The sequence below is a fragment of the Anarrhichthys ocellatus genome, unplaced genomic scaffold (genome assembly GCF_004355925.1).
Source record: "Anarrhichthys ocellatus isolate YVR2014 unplaced genomic scaffold, GSC_Weel_1.0 scaffold29, whole genome shotgun sequence".
Classification (NCBI taxonomy): domain Eukaryota; kingdom Metazoa; phylum Chordata; class Actinopteri; order Perciformes; family Anarhichadidae; genus Anarrhichthys; species Anarrhichthys ocellatus.
In genome coordinates, this window is record NW_022280059.1 from 493,049 (window position 1) to 498,808 (window position 5,760).

Below are 5,760 nucleotides of genomic sequence, written 5' to 3' on the forward strand. Positions count from 1 at the left end.
GTGCCTGTGTGAGTGTTATTCATACGTGTGCGTGTGTTATTCATACGTGTGTGTGCATGAGTGAGTGGGAAAGGTTTTGCGTGCAGATGGATAGTCAGCAGGGTTGTGCGATTAGTGCTGGGCACACCACACATTCTTGGGATGCCAGAGCTGTATGGAGGGGTCACTTTTCTCTCTCACGTATACTCACCATACCCCAGCAGTGAGCACTCTTATCAACATCAGCCCCCCCCCCCCCCCACATCTCTGCATCATGCTCTGCACGTTATTCAGTAAGGATGACTGTGTCAGGAAGGAACTGGGTGTCGGCTTAGAAAATCACCAGGAGCTCCAGGTCTCCAGGTTAGATGGCAAAGTAGATCAGCGCTGTTACATTTTGATAAGTTAAGTATTTGTAAGAAGATTATAGCTCATTGGAAACAAAAAAAAGGGGTTGGTTGCAGATTGCGATTAAATAAATGCTGTTGATTGTGTTGAATTTCTATTGTTGGGATAATCGACGAGTGACTTGAAAAAGCTTTCGAGCTCACTATCACGGAAGAGAAGTGAAAATGGATCCTGATTACTACAGTATTACAGTAATCTACAGGTGTTATCACGTCAGAAGGAACAGACTCAGACGATGTCATTTATCTCTCCTTTATTTATGCATATGTGTATATTATATATATATATATATATATCTATATCTATATCTCTATATATATCTATCTATATCTATATATATCTATATCTATATATATCTATCTATATCTATATATATCTCTATATCGTGCATTGCAATTATTTGGCAACCAAAGTGAGGGATGGACTTCTACGCAACAATGCAACTAACGGATGGAATTGGTTGTGATAATTTATTCGATGTTCAAATATGAATCTCTAAATCCAGTTTTACACTCGTGAAATGAACTGTACATTTTGCTGGTAGTTGTGGAAGCATTCAGATTGTCTGCTGTGTGGTACATGTATTTAAAAGTAGTCATTTAGAGAGTCTGGTGGGGATGCTGGCTGTACCTTCTGCAGGGCACTGTGTGATGGTCATAAACTAGGGCTTCAATAGCAATATGGATCTTTCTCAGTTAACGTTTAGTTTCCCTCCCTGTTATCTAGTAACAGTGGTGAAAGTGAAGGGAACCGTGGTACCCTGGAGGCTGCATAATAGACCTGAATGAAAAAGCCTTTCTCTTCTCACAACACTTCAGCTAGTCCCCAAAAAAGTCGTCTACGATTGTCCACTCCCAAACGTTTATGTGCGACGAAACGTTTGATCGGCTTCTGTTCAGTCGGTGCACTTGTCAGATATACCTGGCAGGATAAAGATAATGAGCAACAGCTGATTTTATTATTTCGTGGCTTATGGGCTAAGAAGCTGACTATTAACTCAAACGTCTCCAGTTTGAGTCCAGATGGGAGATTCGTTTCATCTCTCGCTCCTTCATTTCCTGTCATCTTGTTGTAATAATGGCATAAAAAAAATCACGTTGGTCAACGGTGATACAAGTTTAACAACACTGCTAATCCTAGACTATTTATTTCACTTTCTGAAATAACATCTCATACTGGTTGGGTTTTCAAGCTGTAGCTTTTTGTAAATAACAGAATTGACAATATTTAACTCAAAGTAGGGCGGTCACTTTTTATTCCAAATTTGGAACAGGTCTGTGTAGCATACATGATGACCAGAGTCACTAGTATCATGGTGAAATTGTGCTTTGTTCGAGACTTTTTTTTCACATGGATGTGTAGAAGGAAAGAAGAGGTCTTTAAGATCCATTTGATCAGTTGCTATGTTTCACCATGTTTCTCTGCAGGTTGTAGATTTATTGTGTTCAGATTCACGTTGCAAGCACACAGAAGTGTACAACAGCAACACCTGGAATCCAGTCTCGTTGAAGGCATCTTCATTGGAAGCAGGTTCTGTGTTGTTTTTATTCTTGATAGTCGGCCCAGATTTGGAGGAGGAGGAGGAGCCTTTATGGTTGATCACAGTCAGAAAGTCAAGTTGCGAAGGCAGAGACAATCAGGAACTGCTGATGACTGTTGACAGACGGGACGGATGTTGTCGTTTGTCAACCCGAGGATCCCTCAGAGAGAGAGACAAACACAGCTGCTGTTCAGGCGTCTTCCATGAACTCCAAACAGCTTCAGTATCGACATACGAGGTGGCAGCTGGAGGCTGAGGCTGTGAACGGTCTTATTAGCATTGAGAGTCAGACACATTACCCTGCACATTTGAGGAACTGTGTACCAAATGTATTATCAAGCATTCAAAATGTTGGTGTCTTTTTATTGTTATTGTTCCATCTTCTCTGTGTGCATTCCTTGCTGGTTGAGCGATCGCTGTGGCAGATGAGCAAGTACTGGAAACATTCAAAGTCTCGTCTTTCTCCGCGTGTCAGGTTTTACAGAAAAAAAGATAGCTTGAAAAAGAAGTGGGGGTGAGAGAGGAAGAGTAGAGCAGTGGATATGTGTTGTTTTTCTACGTGCAGATAGGTCTGAGTCTTTGGCGAGTCCAGAGGAGGAGCAGCTACCGGCTAACAACCAGATCTGCAGAGAAAACACAGCAAATATTGACTCCGCCTCTTATCAGGGGAGAAAACGCTTTCAGTGTGGATGAACGTTCTCTTTGTTCTGTGCTTTGTTTTTGGTTATTGTGGGGGTTAGTTCCTTGTACCCATTAGCACATCAAGCCATACATATTAAGTAATTTCTGTCTGCAGAAACAAGAGAAGTTGATGGGAAACCCTAAAACGGTGTGGAAAAGGGTCCAGAGAGTGAGGATAAAGCTAGGCTGACTGGTAACGGATTAAAGAAGCCCTGGTGGGTCATAACAGAGCCCTGCTTTTTGATTCTTCCCTGTAACGGGGAGGATAGGGATAGGCCCGGCTTATTGCCCCAGAGGAAAGCAAATCCTCTCAGGAATGACTGCAGCAGCCAACATCAACACAGCCCTCTAGGTGCCCAGTAACAGAGGCAAGAACACTGTATGAATAACAGAAATATTCACAACAATAACCCACTTCTGAGACTTAAGTTTCAACCACCCGGTCTGGGTTTCAGGCCATCACTGTGTCCAGCAGATAAGGCGTTAATAAATATTGTGAAAAAGAACTTCTTGCTCAACATCTCTTTAGTTTCTGTCTCATCATACTTTTGATTCTGACCACGCTCTCACCAATTCTGTTGATATTCAGCTGTGTACAGTTCAATCAACCCCATAAGACTTTCCCTTATACAGCGACCTGTCAATGATAAGATTCCTGTATTTATCTGAGAGCCAAGATGTGAACGTGTTAAACTATATGTATTTAATGGAAACATATTTATTATTCATCTTCTGTTCTGACAGATTGTGTGGTTAACTATGAGTCAATCAACAGAAATTAATTGGTAACTATTTTGAAAATCGTTTTATTTGTTACGCAAACATGCTGTGATGACTTTCCTACCTCAGCTGCCACTGTGGTCGGTCACTGAAAGCCGCTCAATGTTATTGTCTGCCACTTCTAAAATCTGCAGAGCACTTTAATTATAAACAATGAGTTAGTGGTAGCAGGCAATAGAAATATGGAATATCATGTAATCTTAATCCCTGATGGCAGGTGACCTGGAATTCGTCTACCTGTGACAGCCAAAATATACCCTGTATTTGGCAGGTACTAATTTCACGACCTCATCAGGTTAATCGATGATGAATATCGTTGCTTCCACAGCTGGTAATGTGTTTCTGTTTACTTGCACACAGCAACAGAGTGAGCAGTTTCATTCCTGTGTTTGCGTTTGCAGTTGTTAATCTCGCCCGATGAAGCGAGTTCAGGTCTGCACAAGCATGGAGGTTTCACAAACGCACAATACAAAGAGAGTTCTGGATGCTGTCACCTCCGTTGTACAGGAGGTGTTGCAATGCTCATCAATGCATGTTACAGTGGGAGGGGCAAAGGCTCTGTTTTGTTGTTGTTTTTTTGCACTCTCCTAACTCTGGAATAATCTGGACGACAGAGGCAGGACTGTTGTCGCAGTGCTCGGTCTGTAAATCAGTATGTTCTCCACTCAAGTGCTCTTAAACTATCCTAAATAATAAAACTACATGAAGAAATGTTAACTTTTTTTTAGGAAGGTGTAGAATTCCATAGTTAGGAACTGAATGCAACTTTTTTTTTTTTGGGCATGAGCACGTCCAAACTTTAAATACTTGTCCGTGGCTTCCACACCGCAGCGGTAGAAGGAGAATCACGATCACTTTCCACATATTTTCACAGTTGGTGTATTTCAGCAGCATCCGATCACAATAACTCGCCCTGAATAACACTCACCAGTCTGCTGCTGTATTTGGCAGAGCAGCCTCGCAGACAGTAAACCTCGGAGCAGCTGACGCAGTGATGAGCGGCCTCACTAATGACCAGCAGGTTGATGTGACGTGTGACCTCGCTTCACTACGACATCACCTCATTGTCTCCGTTTTTGACGACATGCCATCAGCGTGTAATGATGGTGCTGCACTGAATCATGTGTTTTACAGTATGTTTGATGTTCAACAAGACACTTAATGTTGTGTTTATGGAGCACCAACAAGTTATGATGAGTCATTGAGTACAAGTGGTGGAATGGAAGTACATTTACATGTTCAAGTACTGTATACTTAAGTACAAACTTGAGGTACTTGAACTTAACTTGAGTATTTCCATTTTATCTCAGAGGCCAATATTGTACTTTTTGCTTTTTCCATCCCCTTCCTTTCCGGTGAAAACCACGTATCTCCACATGTTGACAGTGATCTTATTGTCAGACTGTCTGTGTTTTTGGCTGCTGGTCTTGGCTGTAGATTAAAAAAATAACTGGTGGTGTTGGGATTTCTTTTCATCTTGCACCTGCAAGATAGTACATAGTGTTGCAGCTCGCAGAACAACTTTGCATAAGCATTGTTCTGTATCCCTGATCTCTCTCTCTCTTTATATGTTTATAGTGTTGTGTGTTTGTGTGTGTGGCAACTTTTAACAGCCCGTTCATCTGTGAACTTGCAGGCAGCTCATGAACTTTTGTGATCATGATATTTCTGTCAGTAAGTGAAGCAGAAGTCTGTCTGAGCATGTGTGCGGTGAACTATGTGTGCTCCGGCTCGTGTGATCCACGAAGCGCTCTCTTTGTCGTTGACCTTTCCACATTCCACAACCTGCTCCTGGAAGTCAGCCGTCATTGGCTGCAACACTGCATGCTTTGTTTGAACTGGGCCTCGGGATTGGCCGGTTTGTGTGTTGTCTGGCTCTGATACGTGGAGTGGACCTGTTCCTGCTGTATTTTTACTCTCAAAGGAGTGTCAGCAGGCCTTTTCCTCATTGAATCTGAACCCTTGGAGTCTGTTGGATGGTAGATGATAGATAAGACAACGGCTGGCTTTAATAAAGAACTCTTATTATTAACTGTGTTTTAATCTACGTTTTGATGTTAAATTGCTACCTTCTGATGAAAGAGAGTGTGGAGGGTTGTGATTACATTTTACAACAGCTTGCATATTTGTTCAGTTATTCATTCACATTAGGCTGAAATATCTTCTGTGATGTTTGTAATGTTGCATATTACAAGACATTCATAACGTTTCCAGTTTGTTATCATATGCACAACAACAATCGCAGTGAAGCACTCATTCTAAGTGACTTTTTTCACCTCTCAGGCTCTATCTATATCTATATAAATAATATTTTAACCCTCTATTTTAAACAGTTTGTCCTCGTGTTTTTTTCTTTATTTGTATGAGATCTG

General features: G+C 41.5%; 1 protein-coding gene across 5 annotated transcripts in view; it reads left to right on the forward strand.

Moving 5' to 3' along the window:
- pak4 (p21 protein (Cdc42/Rac)-activated kinase 4) overlaps positions 1 to 5,760 on the forward strand; it is a 41,771-nt gene that overhangs the window by 11,214 nt on the left and 24,797 nt on the right. The gene's annotated exons all lie outside the window — the stretch shown is intronic.